Source organism: Canis lupus, chromosome X (genome assembly GCF_003254725.2).
Source record: "Canis lupus dingo isolate Sandy chromosome X, ASM325472v2, whole genome shotgun sequence".
Classification (NCBI taxonomy): Eukaryota; Metazoa; Chordata; class Mammalia; order Carnivora; family Canidae; genus Canis; species Canis lupus.
Genome location: NC_064281.1, coordinates 9920724 through 9945900, shown reverse-complemented (window position 1 = coordinate 9945900; position 25177 = coordinate 9920724). Strand labels below are relative to the sequence as shown.

Sequence of the window (25177 nt, the reverse complement as noted above, 5' to 3'; positions counted from 1 at the left end):
CCGGTCCGTTAGAACCATCTGGCAAACTCTACCAAAAATGGGAGTTAAACCCTAGGATTTATCTCTAGAGATTCTGATTAAATTGGTTGGAGGTGGATCACTGGTTTCCTGGTATCAGTATTTCTAGAAAAGCCCCTGGGGTGATTCAACGTATTAAGGTACCACTGAGTTTAGTAAGTGCAATGGCTTGGGAAGGAGTGAGTGTAAAATTACAAGTCTGTAAATAGGTTTAAAGGAAGGGGAAAGACATCTGAAGGATAACAATGGCTACCCTGTGAGCTCCTTCTAAGGGCCAGACTCTAAGCCCTTGGCACACACGTTTGCACTTGACCAGCAGAACAGCCTATGACATAAGAACTCTGATCATCCTCATTTCCCCCAGTAGGACACTGAGGTCTGAAGAGATCCAGACCTTGCACAAATCACCTTGTGGTTAAGCAGAGAAATCAGGATCAACCCTCGCCTCCCCACCCTGGCAGCTTGGTAAATACAAATTAAGTTATTTTCAGGCTATCAGAGAGAGAGAGAGAGAGAGTCATATTGATGGTCAGGAGGGGAGACTTGTCTACCACCAATTTACTTTCCAGAGTAATTTGTGTTAATTTCCTCTTTACAGATTGACTTTTTTTTTTAATCCTATAGATTATATCCAAGTCTTACCTCCGTATTTTCCTCTATACCTTCTTGCTCCCCCCCCCCCCCCCCGCCCCCAAACGCTATCTGTGAGCAAGTGTGATGGTCTTCAGAGAGGAAGCCACTCTTCTGGAAACTCAGTGCTAGTGCTGGAAACAGAGCTGGCGGGACTGGAGCCCCTTGCTGCTCTGCCTACAAAGAATTGCAGGTGCTACTGAGAGGGGACACACACCGCAAACATTAAATGTAAAGGGTGTGCCCCCCAAATGTAAAGGGTGCCAAGGGCGCCAAGGGCACATGCATGGAGCACAGTCGGTGTCTCCCACCAGGTGGGACAGAGTCATCTGGGACCAGGGCAGAGAGGTGTGAGGTCAGTAACGGCCTGCAGGATCTGCAAGTCACACGGTGAGAGGTGCAGGGAGCCTGAAGCTATGTTCCAGTGAAAGAGATAAGCAACGGCCCAGACAAAAGGGGGGCAGGGGTGGGGTGGGGTGCACAGGCCTCTTCCACAACGCCCAAGCTCCCACACACTGGGAAGGGATCTGGGAAGACAGGACTGCACCATTTGAGGAGGCCGAGGGCTTCCATAATTTGGAAAATGAAGAGTTCTCTCTGAAAGCTGGAGAACCTAGACACATCGGGGCTAGAGAAACAGATGCACACACCGTCCAACAGGCTGACTGTAGCATCCCCCCGTCTCATCACCCGCTCCGTATCCCACAGTATCCCCACGACAATGCTGAAGGAGCCTGCTGCACAGCCTCCTGCCCACATGGTCTTTCCACGACACGGTGGCTAAACCCACCCTGATCGAACAGATTCTTTCAGGGAGGTTCTGTTTATCACCCGTGGGCTCAGCTCGGCCACTGATTGTGCTCAACAAAGATGAGAAGCCTGCAAATCTTCAAATCTTCATGTTCCTGCCATGACTGCCCTACCCCAGCCCAACCCCTCACCCTGGCATGTGTCTGGAGAGGAATGGAGTACGCTAAGCATCTCCTACAAATATCCATGCTCTGTCTCGTCATCACTGGCGCTACACCTACCCTGGTCTAGGATATACACAGTCCTCAAGAACTCTTTTGCTTAAGATCTAGGCTACTGCAGATCTACACAACTTAACCACGAAGGGGAGCATGCTATTCGTACCTTCTGAGGGGGAGACAACCCAGGGCTCTGGCCACAGCAGCTCAAAGAGAAGAGGACAATAGAAAGATGACCCTATGTAATAGGGTTGGCAAGCTTGTTGGCAACGGACCGAAGAATAAATAATTCAGGCTTTGCAGGTCCCATGGTCTTTGTCCTAACTACTCAACTTTGCAGATGTAGAACAAAAGCAGTCACAGGTTATATATAAATGAATGAATGAGGTCCTGTGCCAATAAAACTAGATTTATGGACCTAGAAATTTCTGTTTCATGTAATTGTTATGTATTGAGAAATATTTGGTTTTTCAACTGTTTAAAAATGTAAAAACCATTTAGTTCCCAGAATGCACAAAAACAGATTGTGGGCAGGATATGGCCCATGGACCATAGTTTGCTGATCCTGCTTCAGAAGATCACCTACTGACCCACTCAGTTAGATTTACATATGCTTTTATTTCTGCCATTACACATTTCCACGTCTTAGCAAACCAACCTTGACATGCAATCCGAAAATGATTTCGTCCACCGCTATGACAGGTCTCTCTCTCTCGGAGTAAGAGTTGGAAGAGACTTAAGTCTCCTGCAAAGTTAAATTAAATTAAAGTTAAATTTAGGGATCCCTGGGTGGCGCAGTGGTTTGGCGCCTGCCTTTGGCCCAGGGCGCGATCCTGGAGACCCGGGATCGAATCCCACGTCGGGCTCCCGGTGTATGGAGCCTGCTTCTCTCTCTGCCTGTGTCTCTGCCTCTCTCTCTCTCTCTGTGTGACTATCATAAATAAATTTAAAAAATTTTTTTAAGTTAAATTTAAAAATTTTAAATATTACACTGCAAAGAGCTTTCCAAAGGTTTAAGGAAGCCATTCTTAATACACAGACACATTTTTCTCAACTTGAAACAGAACACAATATAATGGGAACTGAAGCTTAAGTGAATAAGGATCCCATTTGGTCTGAGTTTTTGGGGGAAAGAAGTTGGGGAAACACCAAAACTGCTTCACATTTATCTGTGGAAAGTCCTCAAACACAGAACACAGTAGTTACTCCAAAGTGTGAGTTCCAAACTTTTAACTGGCTGATAAGCATTTTGGGTGTGAGGGCCTCATCAGGGATCACAAGGTTTTATTTCCTGTTAAAATGCCTTTCCCACTGTATAGTCAGGATAAAGGATTGTCATTTTAGTAAACACTCCGTCCTTAATGTTTAAGAAAAAGGAGTCATATTAAAATGTCTCAAGGGTCCTGGTCAGTTGTATAGGACACAAATACAAAGGTTTTGCAAATGTTGGCTTCTAAGGATCATAAATGTTGACACTCAAAAATCAATCATTTAGGGGCACCTGGGTGGCTCAGTCGGTTGGGTGTCTGCCTTCAGCTCGGGTTGTGATCCCAGTGTCCTGGGATTGAGCCCTATGTTAGGCTCTCTGCTCTATGCTCTATGGAGAGCCTGCTTCTCCCTCTCCCTCTGTCTACTGCTCCCTCTCCTTGTGCTCTCTGTCAAATAAATAAAATCTTAAATGATTTTTTTTTTATGCTGCTGAAAGTAGCTAATATGAGCCTTTGGTATTTAAGTTGCCAGAAAGCAGCTTTATTTGGAGAGAAACCTAGTGGCAGGAATGTTAGACTTTAGAGAGCTTAAAGGTTTTTTGTTTTGTTTTGTTTTGTTTTTTTGGGTGGGAAGATTAGAGCTGATGGAGGTTGGACTGGTATTTGAAATAAAAAAACACATTTTGACAGCATCCCATGATTTCTATGTTGTGGAGATGCTATCCTGAGTTTAGAGCTGTTTTCTGTTTTTCATTAAAGTGTGTCTTTATAATCTCTACACTCCATGTGGGATTTGAACTCAAAACCCCAAGATCATGAGTTGCATATTCTACCAATTGAGCCAGCCAGGTGCCCTGGCTGCATTTTACTTCTGGAGAAATACGAGACAGACCATTTCACCCTGAAGTCTAAGAGGCAACAATCATTTTAAGACCGCATCAAGGTGTCCTGTTCATTCCTAGAAATGGGAGTCCCAGGGACTATAATCTATGGGTGTGGAGAGCCTAGACCTTGTTGGAAAAATGGAGGATTCGGGGTTTTGGTGGTAGGAATTGAGGGAAAGGGTCAAAGGAGGAAAAAAAACCAACAACAAAGAAAAACCAAAACCAACCCAGTAAGAGTTGATAACATAATGGGTATAAATGATAAAAGAGTAGGAAAAGTCAAAGGTGATTTTAAACTTTTCTTTTGGAAACGTCCCACAAAAAATAAGCCTGAAAATAAACAAAGGCATTGTATTTGTAAGAGAAATAGAGTCTAGACCTAAATGGGTTCAGCTCTAAGTTAGAGAATCATTCAACAGGTGATGTCCTGTGTACATCCAGAAGCATGAAGCTGGAGTTCAGATACTAAGTTGGGGCTGATCTAAATTAAAAGATAGTTATCCACAATCTTAGAGCATTCTTTGAATGGTAAAGCAAGTGAAAATTAATTTTTCTAGGAATTTGAGAAAAGACTATCATTAGAAAGCACAAAAAATGGGATTAGCAATAGCATATGCTCTGTAGTTGCTATACTATTGAAAATACTAAATAATCATAACCTCTGGGAGGGTGTGATTTGTAGCATTTATATCAATGAGTGAGGCAGCCCAGTCCTCGATAGAGATGTGATGTAGACACACAGGGCCTCTGAATGTAGAGGGTGGGCCCCGGTGAGTAAGGATCCCTGGACTACAAGGGGGGGGAAGGGGGGGCGAGCGGTACCTGGCTCTGTCTTAGGAACGTGCTTCACTCAGGCCACACTCTGCGAGGGCTCCACTGGTCTTCTTCACTCTGATGGTGGAAAGATCTCCTTTGCTGTTCCCATTGTTCGGACAACTCTTTGTCCCGATATTTACATGGCTGGGTCCTGCTCAACATTCAAATGTCACCTCCTTGGAGTCTTTCCTGACAACCACATTGAGGCTGTATCCAAAGCCCTCAATCTGTACTGTGCACACAGATCCGTTACAACGCAGACTTGGACTCTGGTTCAGGGGGTTGGGGGGCTGGGTGTGAGGCTGAGATTCTGCATTTCTAACAAGCTCCCAGGAGATGCAAACCACACAGCCACACGTAGAGCAGCAGTACTATCCTCCATCTCTGTCAAACTACTTGTTTCGCTTTCTTTGAGCTATTTCTTGGGTAAATGAGGTTTTTCAGGTCATTGATTCCTGTATCCCTTTAGTACCTGCTACTGACTCAGCAACTGCTTCATTATATAACAGGATCTAGACCGTGAGTTAAGGGCAGAGCGACTCAAGTGCAAGTCGAAACTGGGATAAGAACCTTGTAATAGAACATAAATCTGATGTTACCAGGCAGGACTTAGTTCGTAAGACTTTTTCATAGCAACTTTCTTGATGAAGTAAATTGCTTTCTCTTGTGGCACAGGGTTCTTTCCTCATCACAGAGAGAACAGTGTGAACTAGCAACTGTGGGTAATCTGCATTGTTACCAGCACTGATACAGAGAACATTAGATTAAGATATCCCCAAGCAATGAGCACTGGGTGTTATTCTGTATGTTGGGAAAATGAACACCAATAAAAAATAAATTTATTATTAAAAAAAAAAAGATATCCCCAAGCTTCAGGGGTAACTGGGAGGCTCAGTCAGTTAAGCGTCTGCCTATTGATTACAGCTCAGCACATGATCTTAGGGTTGGGGGAGGGAGTCCAGCCTTCCACTCAGGAGTAAGCAGAGTCTAGTGGAGAAAGAAGGGGGGACTGTGGGAGACGCCGGAACAAGGTAGTGGTGCGTAGAAGAGAAATGCGACAATAGGACATTATCAGAAACAACAACAAAAAATTTGGAGACAATGGAGAATATTGAGGAAAAGGGCAGTTAGGCAGTGGCACCAGAAGGTCCTGGCAGTAGGGAGGACCAGCAGCAGCAACAAAGGCCCATGGCAGCAGTGGAGACCAAGGTATCAGCAGAGGTGACAGGCAGCAACAGAGGCCAGTGGGAGCAGCAGGGGACTAAGGGAGAGGCACAGGCCAGAGAGAGGCGCACAGGCCAGGCCAGAGGGAGCAGGGGTGGTCTGAGGGAGCAGAGTCTAGTCTGAAGGAGGGTTGCAGGCCTGAGAGAGTACTGGAGGCCAGAGAGAGAAGGGCAGGCCAATAGGAGAAGCAGACACCAGTGGGAACAGTGTAGGCCAGAGGGAGCAAAGGAGGCCTCTGGAAAGAAGGCAGGCAAGAAGCAGCAGTGCAAACTTGAGGCAGCATCACGGGCCTGAGGCAGCAGCAGTAGCCTGAGGAAGCAGCGCAGGCCGGCTGCAGCAGTGCAGGCTGGTAAGAGCAGCACTGGCCTGAGGAAGTAGTGGAGGCCATAGGGAGTAGCAGAGACTGGAGAGAGCTCCACAGGCCAATGGGAATAGCCAAGGCCAGTGGGAGGAGGGCAGGGGAGACGGAGCAGGGCAGGACAGAAGGAACACCAGAGCCAGAGGAAACAGCAGTGGGGAGTAGGAGCAACAGAGACAAGAAGCAGCAGTGGAGGCCAGAGCAAGCAGCATGGCCAAAGGGAGCAGCGGTGATGAGAAGGAGCAGTGCAGTCGGGAGAGCAGCGCAGGCCGGAGGGAGTAGCAGCACCGGAAAGAGCAGTCAGGCTGGGGAAAGCAACACTGGTCAGACAGAGCAGTGCAGGACAGAGAGAGCCTCACAGGACTGAGGGACAAACACAAGCCAGGGGAGCAGCACAGGGGGAGGGAGCAGGGTAGGCTGGAGGGAGAAGCACAGGCCAGTGAGAGATCCGCAGGCAAGTGGGAGCAGTGGAGGGAACAGTGCAGGCTGAAGGAAGGAGCACAGGGCAGAGGGAGCAGCATGGGAAGGAGGCACCAGCACAGGACAAAGGGAAAAAGGCCTGGCAGAGGGAGCGGCGCAGGCCTGAGTGAGTGAGGCAGGGCAGGGGGAGCAGCACAGGGCAGGGGGAACAGCGAAGGCACAAAGAGCAGGGCAGGACGGAGGGAGAAGTGCAGGCCATGGGGAGCAGCGCAGGCCTGGGGGTGCAGGGCAGGACATAGGGAGCAGCTCAGGCAGGAGGGAGAAGCTCAGAACAAAGGGAATAAGACCAGGCAAAAGGAGCAGCCTAGGCAGGGCACGGGGAGCAGCGCAGGACAGAGGGAGGAGAACAAACCAGAGACAGCAGCGCACACAGGAGGCAGGAACCCAGGCAAGAGGGACAAGCAGAGACATGAAGCAGCACAGGAAGGAGCCTGCACAGCAGGCAGGAGGGAGCACCACAGGCCAGACGTGGAAGCTCATGCCTGCGAAAAGAGAACAAGACAAAGGGAGCAAGAGAGGTCCATGGGAGCAGGGCAGATCAGGGGGAGCAGCACAGGAGAGAGAGAAGAGAGAGAGAGAGAGGAGCAGAGTCAAGAAGCAGCACAGGCTGGGCAAGTGGACAGGCTGAAGGAGAAGGGCAGGAAGTGGCGCGGCACAGGCAGAGGGCGCGGCGCGGGCAGTGGGAGCACAGCGGGCTGTGGGACCTCAGCCGGCAGTGGGCGCACAACAGGCAGTGACGACGACGGGCAGTGGGGGCACAGCAGGCAGCGGCAGCACTGCGGGCTGCTCAGAGCAGCACAGGTAACAGGCAGCAGCGCAGGCCAGTGGGGGCAGCACAGGTCACTGCGGGGAGACCAGGCTGGGGAGCAGCACAGAGCACAGGCAGCAGCAGTGGCCTCAGGGAGTATTGCAGGCAGGGGGAGGACGGCAGGCAGGGGGAGGACAGCAGGCAGTGTGGGAGGACAGCAGGCAGGGGGAGCACGGCAGGCAGTGGGGGGACAACAGGCAGTGGGGACACAACAGGCAGTGGGGGGGACAACAGGCAGTGGGAGCAGCACAGGCCGGTCAGAGCAGCACAGAAGACAGGCAGCAGGGGTGCCAGGAGGAAGCAGCGCAGGGCAGCTGGCGAGCGCAGGCAGCGGGCGTGCAGCAGGCAGCGGGAGCGCAGCAGGCAGTGGGAGCGGCCCAGGCCGGTCGGAGCAGCGCACACCACCGGCAGCGGCGGTGGCCAGCGAGGGCAGGGCAGGCCGATGGAGCACGACGGCCCGAGGAAGCAGCCCAGGCCAGTGGGAACAGAGCAGGGCAGGCGTGCGCAACGCAGGTTGCTCAGAGCAGCGGAGACTACGGGAAGCAGCGGTGGCCAGAGGGAGAAGTGGCGGCTGAGGGTGCAGCGGTGGCCACGGGGAGCAGCGCAGGCCAACGGAGCCCCCGTGGCTTAAGGAAGCAGCAGCCCAGGCCAATCGGAGCAGCGCAGGTGAGCGTGAGCAACGCAGGTCGGATGGAGCAGCGCAGGCCATAGAGTGCGGCGGTGGCCAGACGGTCAGCGAAGGCGGTGGGCGCAGAAGAGATGGCGGGCGCGGCGCAGGCAGCGGGCCCACAGCGGGCAGTGGACGCTCAACAGGCCGCGGGAGCTCAGAAGCCAGCGGGCGCACCAAAGGCAGTGGGCACGCAACAGGCAGGGGGATCTTCAAAAGGCAGTGGGAGCCCGACACGCGGTGGGAGCACGACAGGCCGTGGGAGCAGCACAGGCCGGTCAGGGCAGCACGCACCATCGGCAGCAGCGGTGGCCAACGGGAGCACGGCAGGCGAATGGAGCATGGCGGCCTGAGGAAGCGGCACGGGCCAGTGGGAGCAGCGCAGGTCGATCAGAGCAGCAAAGATCATAGGGAGCGGCGGTGGCCAGAGGGAGCAGCGCAGGCGAGAGGGAGCAGCGCAGGCCAATGGAGCGGCGGGGGCTGAAGGAAGCAGCCCAGGCCAGGCAGAGCAGCGCACGTCACTGTGCGGAGCGAGCGGAGGTCGGTCAGAGCAGCGCAGACCGTAGGCAGCAGCGGTGGCCAGAGGGAGCAGCGGTGCCCGGAGGGAACGGCGCAGGCCAGAGGATGCAGTGCAGGCCAAAGGGCAACGGTGGCCGAAGAACCAGCACAGGCCAGTGGGAGCAGCACAGGTCGCCGTGGGGTGAGCACGTTGGGGAGCAGCACAGGGCACAGGCGGCGGCAGTGGCCTCAGGGAGTATTGCAGGCAGTGGGCACGGCGCAGGCTGCGGGAATACGGCAGGCAGGATGAGTACAATAGGCGGGGGGGGGGGTACAACTGGGGGGGGCACAACAGGCAGTGGGGGCACGGCAGGCTGTGGGGGGACAACAGGCTTTGGGGGGCACAACAGGCTGGGGGGGCACAACAGGCAGGGGGGCAACACAGGCTGTGGGGGGACAACAGGCAGGGGGGCACCACAGGCTGTGGGGGGACAACAGGCAGTGGGGGCACCACAGGCTGTGAGGGGGACAACAGGCAGTGGGGGCACCACAGGCTGTGGGGGACCACAGGCAGTGGGGGCACAACAACAGGCTGTGGGGAGACAACAGGCTGTGGGGGGCACAACAGGCTGTGGGGAGACAACAAGTAGTGGGGGCACCACAGCCTGTGGGGGGACAAGAGGCTGTGGGGGGCACAACAGGTTGTGGGGAGACAACAAGTAGTGGGGGCACCACAGCCTGTGGGGGGACAACAGGCAGTGGGGGGCACAACAGGCTGTGGGGGGGCACAACAGGCAGTGGGGGCACCACAGCCTGTGGGGGGACAGCAGGCTGTGGGGGGCACAACAGGCTGTGGGGGGGGCACAACAGGCTGTAGGGGGGCACAACAGGCAGTGGGAGCAGCACAGGCCGGTCAGAGCAGCACAGGTCCTAGGCAGCAGGGGTGCCAGGAGGAAGCCGTCCAGGCCAGTTGGCGAGCGCAGGCAGTGGCGCAGCGCACGCAGCGGGCGTGCAGCAGGCTTCGGGAGCACGGCAGGCAGTGGGCGCGCGACAGGCGGCGGGAACACAGCAGGCAGTGAGGGGACAGCAGGCGTTGGGATCACAACCGGCAGTGGGGAGGCAACGAGCCGCGGGAGCACAACAGGCAGTGGCGGCACAACAGGCAGGGGGAGCAGCAGAGGCCGGTCAGAGAAACGCAGATCCTCGGCAGCAGCGTCGGCCAACGGGAGCACGGCGGGCCAGTGGAGCATGGCGGCCTGAGGAAGCAGCACGGGCCCGTGGGAGCGGCGCACGTCGGTCAGAGCAGCGCAGACCCTAGGTAGCGGCGGTGGCCAGAGGGAGCAGCGCAGGCCGATGGAGCTCTGGTGGCTTAAGGAAGCAGCCCGGGCCAGTCAGAGCGGCGCAGGGGAGCGGGTGCCACGCAGGTCGGACGGAGCAGCCCAGGCCACAGGGTGCAGCGGTGGCCAGACGGGCAGCGAAGGCAGCGGGCGCAACACAGTCTGTGGTGGCAGTGCAGGCCTTGGCGCAGAGCATGTCGTCGGCGCCGCGCAGGCAGTGGGCGCACAGCGGGCTGTGGGCCCGCAGCGGGCAGTGGGAGGACAACGGGCAGTGGGAGCAGCACATGCGGTCGGAGCAGCACCGACCTGACGCAGCAGAGGCGGCCAGAGGGTGAAGCGGAGACCAGAGGCAGCGCAGGCGGCAGAGAGCAGGGCAGGAAGGACGGAGCAGCACGGGCCGGAGGGAGCGGCGCACACCACAGAGAGGAGAGCGGGGCGGGGGGGAGAGGGAGCAGCGCGGGGCAGAGCGAGCAGCGCGGGGCAGAGCGAGCAGCGCAGGCGAGCAGGGCAGGGGGGGCAGCGCAGGCCGCAGGGAGCAGTGGAAGGAGCAGCGCACATGAGAGGGAGCAGCACGGGCCGGAGGGACAGGGTGGAGGGCAGAGGGAGGAGCAAAGGCCAGAAGGAGCAGCGCAGGACATAGGGAGCAGCGCAGGGCTGGGGCAGCAGCGCAGGCCGGAGGGAGCAGCGCGGGCCGCGGAGGGAGCGCAGGGCGATGGGTGCAGCGCAGGGCAGGGGGAGCAGCGCAGGCGTGAGGCAGCAGCGCAGGACGAAGGGAGCGGCGCTGGGCATAGGGAGCAGCGCAGGCAGGCCTGGGGGTGCAGCGCGGGCCGCGGAGGGAGCAGCACAGGCCGGAGGGAGGGGTGGAGGGGAGAGGGAGGTGCAAAGGCCACAAGGAGCAGCGCAGGGCATAGGGAGCAGAGCAGGGCTGGGGGAGCAGCGCGGTGGGTGCAGCGCAGGGCAGGGGGAGCAGCGCAGGCGTGAGGCAGCAACGCAGGGCTTAGGGAGCAGCGCTGGGCATAGGGAGCAGCGCAGGCCTGCGGGTGCAGCGCGGGCCGCGGAGGGAGCGCAGCGCGGTGGGTGCAGCGCAAGGCAGGGGGAGCAGCGCGGGCCTGGGGGTGCAGCGCAGGCCGGAGGGAGCAGCGCGGGCCAGAGGAAGCAGCTCAGCCGGGAGGCGGAAGCGCACGCCTGCGGAAGGAGCGAAGGAGCGCAAGACACAGGGAGCAACAGAGGTCCGCGGGAGCAGCGCAGATCAGTGGGAGCAGCACAGGCGAGAGACAGAGAGAAGCGGAGTCAAGAAGCAGCGCAGGGGGGCCGGCGGACAGGCTGCAGGGAGCAGCGCAGCCTTGGGGGAGCGGCGCAGACCGGGGGGAGCAGCGGAGGTGAGAGGGAGGAGGAAGGCCACACGGAGCAGCAGCAGCAGCAGCGCAGAGCAGAGGGAGCAGCGCAAAGCAAAGGGAGCGGCGCAAGCCAGAGGGAGGAGTGCATCCCACGGGAGCAGGGCAGGGTGGTGGGAGCAGCGCAGGGCGTTAGGAGCAGCGCAGGCTGATGGCAGTAGCGGAGGGAGCAGCGGGGCCCGGAAGGAGGAGCGCAGGCAGTGGCGCGGCACAGGCAGAGGGCGCGGCGCGGGCAGCGGGAGCACAGCGGGCTGTGGGACCTCAGCCGGCAGTGGGCGCACAACAGGCAGTGACGACGACGGGCAGTGGGGGCACAGCAGGCAGCGGCAGCACTGCGGGCTGCTCAGAGCAGCACAGGTAACAGGCAGCAGCGCAGGCCAGTGGGGGCAGCACAGGTCACTGCGGGGAGACCAGGCTGGGGAGCAGCACAGAGCACAGGCAGCAGCAGTGGCCTCAGGGAGTATTGCAGGCAGGGGGAGGACGGCAGGCAGGGGGAGGACAGCAGGCAGTGTGGGAGGACAGCAGGCAGGGGGAGCACGGCAGGCAGTGGGGGGACAACAGGCAGTGGGGACACAACAGGCAGTGGGGGGGACAACAGGCAGTGGGAGCAGCACAGGCCGGTCAGAGCAGCACAGAAGACAGGCAGCAGGGGTGCCAGGAGGAAGCAGCGCAGGGCAGCTGGCGAGCGCAGGCAGCGGGCGTGCAGCAGGCAGCGGGAGCGCAGCAGGCAGTGGGAGCGGCCCAGGCCGGTCGGAGCAGCGCACACCACCGGCAGCGGCGGTGGCCAGCGAGGGCAGGGCAGGCCGATGGAGCACGACGGCCCGAGGAAGCAGCCCAGGCCAGTGGGAACAGAGCAGGGCAGGCGTGCGCAACGCAGGTTGCTCAGAGCAGCGGAGACTACGGGAAGCAGCGGTGGCCAGAGGGAGAAGTGGCGGCTGAGGGTGCAGCGGTGGCCACGGGGAGCAGCGCAGGCCAACGGAGCCCCCGTGGCTTAAGGAAGCAGCAGCCCAGGCCAATCGGAGCAGCGCAGGTGAGCGTGAGCAACGCAGGTCGGATGGAGCAGCGCAGGCCATAGAGTGCGGCGGTGGCCAGACGGTCAGCGAAGGCGGTGGGCGCAGAAGAGATGGCGGGCGCGGCGCAGGCAGCGGGCCCACAGCGGGCAGTGGACGCTCAACAGGCCGCGGGAGCTCAGAAGCCAGCGGGCGCACCAAAGGCAGTGGGCACGCAACAGGCAGGGGGATCTTCAAAAGGCAGTGGGAGCCCGACACGCGGTGGGAGCACGACAGGCCGTGGGAGCAGCACAGGCCGGTCAGGGCAGCACGCACCATCGGCAGCAGCGGTGGCCAACGGGAGCACGGCAGGCGAATGGAGCATGGCGGCCTGAGGAAGCGGCACGGGCCAGTGGGAGCAGCGCAGGTCGATCAGAGCAGCAAAGATCATAGGGAGCGGCGGTGGCCAGAGGGAGCAGCGCAGGCGAGAGGGAGCAGCGCAGGCCAATGGAGCGGCGGGGGCTGAAGGAAGCAGCCCAGGCCAGGCAGAGCAGCGCACGTCACTGTGCGGAGCGAGCGGAGGTCGGTCAGAGCAGCGCAGACCGTAGGCAGCAGCGGTGGCCAGAGGGAGCAGCGGTGCCCGGAGGGAACGGCGCAGGCCAGAGGATGCAGTGCAGGCCAAAGGGCAACGGTGGCCGAAGAACCAGCACAGGCCAGTGGGAGCAGCACAGGTCGCCGTGGGGTGAGCACGTTGGGGAGCAGCACAGGGCACAGGCGGCGGCAGTGGCCTCAGGGAGTATTGCAGGCAGTGGGCACGGCGCAGGCTGCGGGAATACGGCAGGCAGGATGAGTACAATAGGCGGGGGGGGGGGTACAACTGGGGGGGGCACAACAGGCAGTGGGGGCACCGCAGGCTGTGGGGGGACAACAGGCTTTGGGGGGCACAACAGGCTGGGGGGGCACAACAGGCAGGGGGGCAACACAGGCTGTGGGGGGACAACAGGCAGGGGGGCACCACAGGCTGTGGGGGGACAACAGGCAGTGGGGGCACCACAGGCTGTGAGGGGGACAACAGGCAGTGGGGGCACCACAGGCTGTGGGGGACCACAGGCAGTGGGGGCACAACAACAGGCTGTGGGGAGACAACAGGCTGTGGGGGGCACAACAGGCTGTGGGGAGACAACAAGTAGTGGGGGCACCACAGCCTGTGGGGGGACAAGAGGCTGTGGGGGGCACAACAGGCTGTGGGGAGACAACAAGTAGTGGGGGCACCACAGCCTGTGGGGGGACAACAGGCAGTGGGGGGCACAACAGGCTGTGGGGGGGCACAACAGGCAGTGGGGGCACCACAGCCTGTGGGGGGACAGCAGGCTGTGGGGGGCACAACAGGCTGTGGGGGGGGCACAACAGGCTGTAGGGGGGCACAACAGGCAGTGGGAGCAGCACAGGCCGGTCAGAGCAGCACAGGTCCTAGGCAGCAGGGGTGCCAGGAGGAAGCCGTCCAGGCCAGTTGGCGAGCGCAGGCAGTGGCGCAGCGCACGCAGCGGGCGTGCAGCAGGCTTCGGGAGCACGGCAGGCAGTGGGCGCGCGACAGGCGGCGGGAACACAGCAGGCAGTGAGGGGACAGCAGGCGTTGGGATCACAACCGGCAGTGGGGAGGCAACGAGCCGCGGGAGCACAACAGGCAGTGGCGGCACAACAGGCAGGGGGAGCAGCAGAGGCCGGTCAGAGAAACGCAGATCCTCGGCAGCAGCGTCGGCCAACGGGAGCACGGCGGGCCAGTGGAGCATGGCGGCCTGAGGAAGCAGCACGGGCCCGTGGGAGCGGCGCACGTCGGTCAGAGCAGCGCAGACCCTAGGTAGCGGCGGTGGCCAGAGGGAGCAGCGCAGGCCGATGGAGCTCTGGTGGCTTAAGGAAGCAGCCCGGGCCAGTCAGAGCGGCGCAGGGGAGCGGGTGCCACGCAGGTCGGACGGAGCAGCCCAGGCCACAGGGTGCAGCGGTGGCCAGACGGGCAGCGAAGGCAGCGGGCGCAACACAGTCTGTGGTGGCAGTGCAGGCCTTGGCGCAGAGCATGTCGTCGGCGCCGCGCAGGCAGTGGGCGCACAGCGGGCTGTGGGCCCGCAGCGGGCAGTGGGAGGACAACGGGCAGTGGGAGCAGCACATGCGGTCGGAGCAGCACCGACCTGACGCAGCAGAGGCGGCCAGAGGGTGAAGCGGAGACCAGAGGCAGCGCAGGCGGCAGAGAGCAGGGCAGGAAGGACGGAGCAGCACGGGCCGGAGGGAGCGGCGCACACCACAGAGAGGAGAGCGGGGCGGGGGGAGAGGGAGCAGCGCGGGGCAGAGCGAGCAGCGCGGGGCAGAGCGAGCAGCGCAGGCGAGCAGGGCAGGGGGGGCAGCGCAGGCCGCAGGGAGCAGTGGAAGGAGCAGCGCACATGAGAGGGAGCAGCACGGGCCGGAGGGACAGGGTGGAGGGCAGAGGGAGGAGCAAAGGCCAGAAGGAGCAGCGCAGGACATAGGGAGCAGCGCAGGGCTGGGGCAGCAGCGCAGGCCGGAGGGAGCAGCGCGGGCCGCGGAGGGAGCGCAGGGCGATGGGTGCAGCGCAGGGCAGGGGGAGCAGCGCAGGCGTGAGGCAGCAGCGCAGGACGAAGGGAGCGGCGCTGGGCATAGGGAGCAGCGCAGGCAGGCCTGGGGGTGCAGCGCGGGCCGCGGAGGGAGCAGCACAGGCCGGAGGGAGGGGTGGAGGGGAGAGGGAGGTGCAAAGGCCACAAGGAGCAGCGCAGGGCATAGGGAGCAGAGCAGGGCTGGGGGAGCAGCGCGGTGGGTGCAGCGCAGGGCAGGGGGAGCAGCGCAGGCGTGAGGCAGCAACGCAGGGCTTAGGGAGCAGCGCTGGGCATAGGGAGCAGCGCAGGCCTGCGGGTGCAGCGCGGGCCGCGGAGGGAGCGCAGCGCGGTGGGTGCAGCGCAAGGCAGGGGGAGCAGCGCGGGCCTGGGGGTGCAGCGCAGGCCGGAGGGAGCAGCGCGGGCCAGAGGAAGCAGCTCAGCCGGGAGGCGGAAGCGCACGCCTGCGGAAGGAGCGAAGGAGCGCAAGACACAGGGAGCAACAGAGGTCCGCGGGAGCAGCGCAGATCAGTGGGAGCAGCACAGGCGAGAGACAGAGAGAAGCGGAGTCAAGAAGCAGCGCAGGGGGGGCCGGCGGACAGGCTGCAGGGAGCAGCGCAGCCTTGGGGGAGCGGCGCAGACCGGGGGGAGCAGCGGAGGTGAGAGGGAGGAGGAAGGCCACACGGAGCAGCAGCAGCAGCAGCGCAGAGCAGAGGGAGCAGCGCAAAGCAAAGGGAGCGGCGCAAGCCAGAGGGAGGAGTGCATCCCACGGGAGCAGGGCAGGGTGGTGGGAGCAGCGCAGGGCGTTAGGAGCAGCGCAGGCTGATGGCAGTAGCGGAGGGAGCAGCGGGGCCCGGAAGGAGGAGCGCAGGCAGTGGCGCGGCACAGGCAGAGGGCGCGGCGCGGGCAGCGGGAGCACAGCGGGCTGTGGGACCTCAGCCGGCAGTGGGCGCACAACAGGCAGTGACGACGACGGGCAGTGGGGGCACAGCAGGCAGCGGCAGCACTGCGGGCTGCTCAGAGCAGCACAGGTAACAGGCAGCAGCGCAGGCCAGTGGGGGCAGCACAGGTCACTGCGGGGAGACCAGGCTGGGGAGCAGCACAGAGCACAGGCAGCAGCAGTGGCCTCAGGGAGTATTGCAGGCAGGGGGAGGACGGCAGGCAGGGGGAGGACAGCAGGCAGTGTGGGAGGACAGCAGGCAGGGGGAGCACGGCAGGCAGTGGGGGGACAACAGGCAGTGGGGACACAACAGGCAGTGGGGGGGACAACAGGCAGTGGGAGCAGCACAGGCCGGTCAGAGCAGCACAGAAGACAGGCAGCAGGGGTGCCAGGAGGAAGCAGCGCAGGGCAGCTGGCGAGCGCAGGCAGCGGGCGTGCAGCAGGCAGCGGGAGCGCAGCAGGCAGTGGGAGCGGCCCAGGCCGGTCGGAGCAGCGCACACCACCGGCAGCGGCGGTGGCCAGCGAGGGCAGGGCAGGCCGATGGAGCACGACGGCCCGAGGAAGCAGCCCAGGCCAGTGGGAACAGAGCAGGGCAGGCGTGCGCAACGCAGGTTGCTCAGAGCAGCGGAGACTACGGGAAGCAGCGGTGGCCAGAGGGAGAAGTGGCGGCTGAGGGTGCAGCGGTGGCCACGGGGAGCAGCGCAGGCCAACGGAGCCCCCGTGGCTTAAGGAAGCAGCAGCCCAGGCCAATCGGAGCAGCGCAGGTGAGCGTGAGCAACGCAGGTCGGATGGAGCAGCGCAGGCCATAGAGTGCGGCGGTGGCCAGACGGTCAGCGAAGGCGGTGGGCGCAGAAGAGATGGCGGGCGCGGCGCAGGCAGCGGGCCCACAGCGGGCAGTGGACGCTCAACAGGCCGCGGGAGCTCAGAAGCCAGCGGGCGCACCAAAGGCAGTGGGCACGCAACAGGCAGGGGGATCTTCAAAAGGCAGTGGGAGCCCGACACGCGGTGGGAGCACGACAGGCCGTGGGAGCAGCACAGGCCGGTCAGGGCAGCACGCACCATCGGCAGCAGCGGTGGCCAACGGGAGCACGGCAGGCGAATGGAGCATGGCGGCCTGAGGAAGCGGCACGGGCCAGTGGGAGCAGCGCAGGTCGATCAGAGCAGCAAAGATCATAGGGAGCGGCGGTGGCCAGAGGGAGCAGCGCAGGCGAGAGGGAGCAGCGCAGGCCAATGGAGCGGCGGGGGCTGAAGGAAGCAGCCCAGGCCAGGCAGAGCAGCGCACGTCACTGTGCGGAGCGAGCGGAGGTCGGTCAGAGCAGCGCAGACCGTAGGCAGCAGCGGTGGCCAGAGGGAGCAGCGGTGCCCGGAGGGAACGGCGCAGGCCAGAGGATGCAGTGCAGGCCAAAGGGCAACGGTGGCCGAAGAACCAGCACAGGCCAGTGGGAGCAGCACAGGTCGCCGTGGGGTGAGCACGTTGGGGAGCAGCACAGGGCACAGGCGGCGGCAGTGGCCTCAGGGAGTATTGCAGGCAGTGGGCACGGCGCAGGCTGCGGGAATACGGCAGGCAGGATGAGTACAATAGGCGGGGGGGGGGGGTACAACTGGGGGGGGCACAACAGGCAGTGGGGGCACCGCAGGCTGTGGGGGGACAACAGGCTTTGGGGGGCACAACAGGCTGGGGGGGCACAACAGGCAGGGGGGCAACACAGGCTGTGGGGGGACAACAGGCAGGGGGGCACCACAGGCTGTGGGGGGACAACAGGCAGTGGGGGCACCACAGGCTGTGAGGGGGACAACAGGCAGTGGGGGCACCACAGGCTGTGGGGGACCACAGGCAGTGGGGGCACAACAACAGGCTGTGGGGAGACAACAGGCTGTGGGGGGCACAACAGGCTGTGGGGAGACAACAAGTAGTGGGGGCACCACAGCCTGTGGGGGGACAAGAGGCTGTGGGGGGCACAACAGGCTGTGGGGAGACAACAAGTAGTGGGGGCACCACAGCCTGTGGGGGGACAACAGGCAGTGGGGGGCACAACAGGCTGTGGGGGGGCACAACAGGCAGTGGGGGCACCACAGCCTGTGGGGGGACAGCAGGCTGTGGGGGGCACAACAGGCTGTGGGGGGGGGCACAACAGGCTGTAGGGGGGCACAACAGGCAGTGGGAGCAGCACAGGCCGGTCAGAGCAGCACAGGTCCTAGGCAGCAGGGGTGCCAGGAGGAAGCCGTCCAGGCCAGTTGGCGAGCGCAGGCAGTGGCGCAGCGCACGCAGCGGGCGTGCAGCAGGCTTCGGGAGCACGGCAGGCAGTGGGCGCGCGACAGGCGGCGGGAACACAGCAGGCAGTGAGGGGACAGCAGGCGTTGGGATCACAACCGGCAGTGGGGAGGCAACGAGCCGCGGGAGCACAACAGGCAGTGGCGGCACAACAGGCAGGGGGAGCAGCAGAGGCCGGTCAGAGAAACGCAGATCCTCGGCAGCAGCGTCGGCCAACGGGAGCACGGCGGGCCAGTGGAGCATGGCGGCCTGAGGAAGCAGCACGGGCCCGTGGGAGCGGCGCACGTCGGTCAGAGCAGCGCAGACCCTAGGTAGCGGCGGTGGCCAGAGGGAGCAGCGCAGGCCGATGGAGCTCTGGTGGCTTAAGGAAGCAGCCCGGGCCAGTCAGAGCGGCGCAGGGGAGCGGGTGCCACGCAGGTCGGACGGAGCAGCCCAGGCCACAGGGTGCAGCGGTGGCCAGACGGGCAGCGAAGGCAGCGGGCGCAACACAGTCTGTGGTGGCAGTGCAGGCCTTGGCGCAGAGCATGTCGTCGGCGCCGCGCAGGCAGTGGGCGCACAGCGGGCTGTGGGCCCGCAGCGGGCAGTGGGAGGACAACGGGCAGTGGGAGCAGCACATGCGGTCGGAGCAGCACCGACCTGACGCAGCAGAGGCGGCCAGAGGGTGAAGCGGAGACCAGAGGCAGCGCAGGCGGCAGAGAGCAGGGCAGGAAGGACGGAGCAGCACGGGCCGGAGGGAGCGGCGCACACCACAGAGAGGAGAGCGGGGCGGGGGGAGAGGGAGCAGCGCGGGGCAGAGCGAGCAGCGCAGGCGAGCAGGGCAGGGGGGGCAGCGCAGGCCGCAGGGAGCAGTGGAAGGAGCAGCGCACATGAGAGGGAGCAGCACGGGCCGGAGGGACAGGGTGGAGGGCAGAGGGAGGAGCAAAGGCCAGAAGGAGCAGCGCAGGACATAGGGAGCAGCGCAGGGCTGGGGCAGCAGCGCAGGCCGGAGGGAGCAGCGCGGGCCGCGGAGGGAGCGCAGGGCGATGGGTGCAGCGCAGGGCAGGGGGAGCAGCGCAGGCGTGAGGCAGCAGCGCAGGACGAAGGGAGCGGCGCTGGGCATAGGGAGCAGCGCAGGCAGGCCTGGGGGTGCAGCGCGGGCCGCGGAGGGAGCAGCACAGGCCGGAGGGAGGGGTGGAGGGGAGAGGGAGGTGCAAAGGCCACAAGGAGCAGCGCAGGGCATAGGGAGCAGAGCAGGGCTGGGGGAGCAGCGCGGTGGGTGCAGCGCAGGGCAGGGGGAGCAGCGCAGGCGTGAGGCAGCAACGCAGGGCTTAGGGAGCAGCGCTGGGCATAGGGAGCAGCGCAGGCCTGCGGGTGCAGCGCGGGCCGCGGAGGGAGCGCAGCGCGGTGGGTGCAGCGCAAGGCAGGGGGAGCAGCGCGGGCCTGGGGGTGCAGCGCAGGCCGGAGGGAGCAGCGCGGGCCAGAGGAAGCAGCTCAGCCGGGAGGCGGAAGCGCACGCCTGCGGAAGGAGCGAAGGAGCGCAAGACACAGGGAGCAACAGAGGTCCGCGGGAGCAGCGCAGATCAGTGGGAGCAGCACAGGCGAGAGACAGAGAGAAGCGGAGTCAAGAAGCAGCGCAGGGGGGCCGGCGGACAGGCTGCAGGGAGCAGCGCAGCCTTGGGGGAGCGGCGCAGACCGGGGGGAGCAGCGGAGGTGAGAGGGAGGAGGAAGGCCACACGGAGCAGCAGCAGCAGCAGCGCAGAGCAGAGGGAGCAGCGCAAAGCAAAGGGAGCGGCGCAAGCCAGAGGGAGGAGTGCATCCCACGGGAGCAGGGCAGGGTGGTGGGAGCAGCGCAGGGCGTTAGGAGCAGCGCAGGCTGATGGCAGTAGCGGAGGGAGCAGCGGGGCCCGGAAGGAGGAGCGCAGGCAGTGGCGCGGCACAGGCAGAGGGCGCGGCGCGGGCAGCGGGAGCACAGCGGGCTGTGGGACCTCAGCCGGCAGTGGGCGCACAACAGGCAGTGACGACGACGGGCAGTGGGGGCACAGCAGGCAGCGGCAGCACTGCGGGCTGCTCAGAGCAGCACAGGTAACAGGCAGCAGCGCAGGCCAGTGGGGGCAGCACAGGTCACTGCGGGGAGACCAGGCTGGGGAGCAGCACAGAGCACAGGCAGCAGCAGTGGCCTCAGGGAGTATTGCAGGCAGGGGGAGGACGGCAGGCAGGGGGAGGACAGCAGGCAGTGTGGGAGGACAGCAGGCAGGGGGAGCACGGCAGGCAGTGGGGGGACAACAGGCAGTGGGGACACAACAGGCAGTGGGGGGGACAACAGGCAGTGGGAGCAGCACAGGCCGGTCAGAGCAGCACAGAAGACAGGCAGCAGGGGTGCCAGGAGGAAGCAGCGCAGGGCAGCTGGCGAGCGCAGGCAGCGGGCGTGCAGCAGGCAGCGGGAGCGCAGCAGGCAGTGGGAGCGGCCCAGGCCGGTCGGAGCAGCGCACACCACCGGCAGCGGCGGTGGCCAGCGAGGGCAGGGCAGGCCGATGGAGCACGACGGCCCGAGGAAGCAGCCCAGGCCAGTGGGAACAGAGCAGGGCAGGCGTGCGCAACGCAGGTTGCTCAGAGCAGCGGAGACTACGGGAAGCAGCGGTGGCCAGAGGGAGAAGTGGCGGCTGAGGGTGCAGCGGTGGCCACGGGGAGCAGCGCAGGCCAACGGAGCCCCCGTGGCTTAAGGAAGCAGCAGCCCAGGCCAATCGGAGCAGCGCAGGTGAGCGTGAGCAACGCAGGTCGGATGGAGCAGCGCAGGCCATAGAGTGCGGCGGTGGCCAGACGGTCAGCGAAGGCGGTGGGCGCAGAAGAGATGGCGGGCGCGGCGCAGGCAGCGGGCCCACAGCGGGCAGTGGACGCTCAACAGGCCGCGGGAGCTCAGAAGCCAGCGGGCGCACCAAAGGCAGTGGGCACGCAACAGGCAGGGGGATCTTCAAAAGGCAGTGGGAGCCCGACACGCGGTGGGAGCACGACAGGCCGTGGGAGCAGCACAGGCCGGTCAGGGCAGCACGCACCATCGGCAGCAGCGGTGGCCAACGGGAGCACGGCAGGCGAATGGAGCATGGCGGCCTGAGGAAGCGGCACGGGCCAGTGGGAGCAGCGCAGGTCGATCAGAGCAGCAAAGATCATAGGGAGCGGCGGTGGCCAGAGGGAGCAGCGCAGGCGAGAGGGAGCAGCGCAGGCCAATGGAGCGGCGGGGGCTGAAGGAAGCAGCCCAGGCCAGGCAGAGCAGCGCACGTCACTGTGCGGAGCGAGCGGAGGTCGGTCAGAGCAGCGCAGACCGTAGGCAGCAGCGGTGGCCAGAGGGAGCAGCGGTGCCCGGAGGGAACGGCGCAGGCCAGAGGATGCAGTGCAGGCCAAAGGGCAACGGTGGCCGAAGAACCAGCACAGGCCAGTGGGAGCAGCACAGGTCGCCGTGGGGTGAGCACGTTGGGGAGCAGCACAGGGCACAGGCGGCGGCAGTGGCCTCAGGGAGTATTGCAGGCAGTGGGCACGGCGCAGGCTGCGGGAATACGGCAGGCAGGATGAGTACAATAGGCGGGGGGGGGGGGTACAACTGGGGGGGGCACAACAGGCAGTGGGGGCACCGCAGGCTGTGGGGGGACAACAGGCTTTGGGGGGCACAACAGGCTGGGGGGGCACAACAGGCAGGGGGGCAACACAGGCTGTGGGGGGACAACAGGCAGGGGGGCACCACAGGCTGTGGGGGGACAACAGGCAGTGGGGGCACCACAGGCTGTGAGGGGGACAACAGGCAGTGGGGGCACCACAGGCTGTGGGGGACCACAGGCAGTGGGGGCACAACAACAGGCTGTGGGGAGACAACAGGCTGTGGGGGGCACAACAGGCTGTGGGGAGACAACAAGTAGTGGGGGCACCACAGCCTGTGGGGGGACAAGAGGCTGTGGGGGGCACAACAGGCTGTGGGGAGACAACAAGTAGTGGGGGCACCACAGCCTGTGGGGGGACAACAGGCAGTGGGGGCACAACAGGCTGTGGGGGGGCACAACAGGCAGTGGGGGCACCACAGCCTGTGGGGGGACAGCAGGCTGTGGGGGGCACAACAGGCTGTGGGGGGGGCACAACAGGCTGTAGGGGGGCACAACAGGCAGTGGGAGCAGCACAGGCCGGTCAGAGCAGCACAGGTCCTAGGCAGCAGGGGTGCCAGGAGGAAGCCGTCCAGGCCAGTTGGCGAGCGCAGGCAGTGGCGCAGCGCACGCAGCGGGCGTGCAGCAGGCTTCGGGAGCACGGCAGGCAGTGGGCGCGCGACAGGCGGCGGGAACACAGCAGGCAGTGAGGGGACAGCAGGCGTTGGGATCACAACCGGCAGTGGGGAGGCAACGAGCCGCGGGAGCACAACAGGCAGTGGCGGCACAACAGGCAGGGGGAGCAGCAGAGGCCGGTCAGAGAAACGCAGATCCTCGGCAGCAGCGTCGGCCAACGGGAGCACGGCGGGCCAGTGGAGCATGGCGGCCTGAGGAAGCAGCACGGGCCCGTGGGAGCGGCGCACGTCGGTCAGAGCAGCGCAGACCCTAGGTAGCGGCGGTGGCCAGAGGGAGCAGCGCAGGCCGATGGAGCTCTGGTGGCTTAAGGAAGCAGCCCGGGCCAGTCAGAGCGGCGCAGGGGAGCGGGTGCCACGCAGGTCGGACGGAGCAGCCCAGGCCACAGGGTGCAGCGGTGGCCAGACGGGCAGCGAAGGCAGCGGGCGCAACACAGTCTGTGGTGGCAGTGCAGGCCTTGGCGCAGAGCATGTCGTCGGCGCCGCGCAGGCAGTGGGCGCACAGCGGGCTGTGGGCCCGCAGCGGGCAGTGGGAGGACAACGGGCAGTGGGAGCAGCACATGCGGTCGGAGCAGCACCGACCTGACGCAGCAGAGGCGGCCAGAGGGTGAAGCGGAGACCAGAGGCAGCGCAGGCGGCAGAGAGCAGGGCAGGAAGGACGGAGCAGCACGGGCCGGAGGGAGCGGCGCACACCACAGAGAGGAGAGCGGGGCGGGGGGGAGAGGGAGCAGCGCGGGGCAGAGCGAGCAGCGCAGGCGAGCAGGGCAGGGGGGGCAGCGCAGGCCGCAGGGAGCAGTGGAAGGAGCAGCGCACATGAGAGGGAGCAGCACGGGCCGGAGGGACAGGGTGGAGGGCAGAGGGAGGAGCAAAGACCAGAAGGAGCAGCGCAGGACATAGGCAGCAGCGCAGGGCTGGGGCAGCAGCGCAGGCCGGAGGGAGCAGCGCGGGCCGCGGAGGGAGCGCAGGGCGATGGGTGCAGCGCAGGGCAGGGGGAGCAGCGCAGGCGTGAGGCAGCAGCGCAGGACGAAGGGAGCGGCGCTGGGCATAGGGAGCAGCGCAGGCAGGCCTGGGGGTGCAGCGCGGGCCGCGGAGGGAGCAGCACAGGCCGGAGGGAGGGGTGGAGGGGAGAGGGAGGTGCAAAGGCCACAAGGAGCAGCGCAGGGCATAGGGAGCAGAGCAGGGCTGGGGGAGCAGCGCGGTGGGTGCAGCGCAGGGCAGGGGGAGCAGCGCAGGCGTGAGGCAGCAACGCAGGGCTTAGGGAGCAGCGCTGGGCATAGGGAGCAGCGCAGGCCTGCGGGTGCAGCGCGGGCCGCGGAGGGAGCGCAGCGCGGTGGGTGCAGCGCAAGGCAGGGGGAGCAGCGCGGGCCTGGGGGTGCAGCGCAGGCCGGAGGGAGCAGCGCGGGCCAGAGGAAGCAGCTCAGCCGGGAGGCGGAAGCGCACGCCTGCGGAAGGAGCGAAGGAGCGCAAGACACAGGGAGCAACAGAGGTCCGCGGGAGCAGCGCAGATCAGTGGGAGCAGCACAGGCGAGAGACAGAGAGAAGCGGAGTCAAGAAGCAGCGCAGGGGGGCCGGCGGACAGGCTGCAGGGAGCAGCGCAGCCTTGGGGGAGCGGCGCAGACCGGGGGGAGCAGCGGAGGTGAGAGGGAGGAGGAAGGCCACACGGAGCAGCAGCAGCAGCAGCGCAGAGCAGAGGGAGCAGCGCAAAGCAAAGGGAGCGGCGCAAGCCAGAGGGAGGAGTGCATCCCACGGGAGCAGGGCAGGGTGGTGGGAGCAGCGCAGGGCGTTAGGAGCAGCGCAGGCTGATGGCAGTAGCGGAGGGAGCAGCGGGGCCCGGAAGGAGGAGCGCAGGCAGTGGCGCGGCACAGGCAGAGGGCGCGGCGCGGGCAGCGGGAGCACAGCGGGCTGTGGGACCTCAGCCGGCAGTGGGCGCACAACAGGCAGTGACGACGACGGGCAGTGGGGGCACAGCAGGCAGCGGCAGCACTGCGGGCTGCTCAGAGCAGCACAGGTAACAGGCAGCAGCGCAGGCCAGTGGGGGCAGCACAGGTCACTGCGGGGAGACCAGGCTGGGGAGCAGCACAGAGCACAGGCAGCAGCAGTGGCCTCAGGGAGTATTGCAGGCAGGGGGAGGACGGCAGGCAGGGGGAGGACAGCAGGCAGTGTGGGAGGACAGCAGGCAGGGGGAGCACGGCAGGCAGTGGGGGGGACAACAGGCAGTGGGGACACAACAGGCAGTGGGGGGGACAACAGGCAGTGGGAGCAGCACAGGCCGGTCAGAGCAGCACAGAAGACAGGCAGCAGGGGTGCCAGGAGGAAGCAGCGCAGGGCAGCTGGCGAGCGCAGGCAGCGGGCGTGCAGCAGGCAGCGGGAGCGCAGCAGGCAGTGGGAGCGGCCCAGGCCGGTCGGAGCAGCGCACACCACCGGCAGCGGCGGTGGCCAGCGAGGGCAGGGCAGGCCGATGGAGCACGACGGCCCGAGGAAGCAGCCCAGGCCAGTGGGAACAGAGCAGGGCAGGCGTGCGCAACGCAGGTTGCTCAGAGCAGCGGAGACTACGGGAAGCAGCGGTGGCCAGAGGGAGAAGTGGCGGCTGAGGGTGCAGCGGTGGCCACGGGGAGCAGCGCAGGCCAACGGAGCCCCCGTGGCTTAAGGAAGCAGCAGCCCAGGCCAATCGGAGCAGCGCAGGTGAGCGTGAGCAACGCAGGTCGGATGGAGCAGCGCAGGCCATAGAGTGCGGCGGTGGCCAGACGGTCAGCGAAGGCGGTGGGCGCAGAAGAGATGGCGGGCGCGGCGCAGGC

General features: G+C 64.2%; 1 protein-coding gene across 12 annotated transcripts in view; it reads right to left on the bottom strand.

The window, feature by feature from the left end:
• Positions 1 to 25177, bottom strand: part of EGFL6 (EGF like domain multiple 6) — a 242542-nt gene that overhangs the window by 81207 nt on the left and 136158 nt on the right. For 10 of the 12 annotated variants that reach the window (XM_035711858.2, XM_049107435.1, XM_035711859.2 and 7 more), the window contains 2 exons: positions 4531 to 4675; positions 2275 to 2361 (listed from right to left, as the gene is read on the bottom strand). The gene's annotated coding sequence lies outside the window, so the exon portion shown is untranslated. The remainder of the gene's footprint in view (positions 1 to 2274; positions 2362 to 4530; positions 4676 to 25177) is intronic. The other 2 variants (XM_035711861.2, XM_035711865.2) reach the window with 1 other exon arrangement.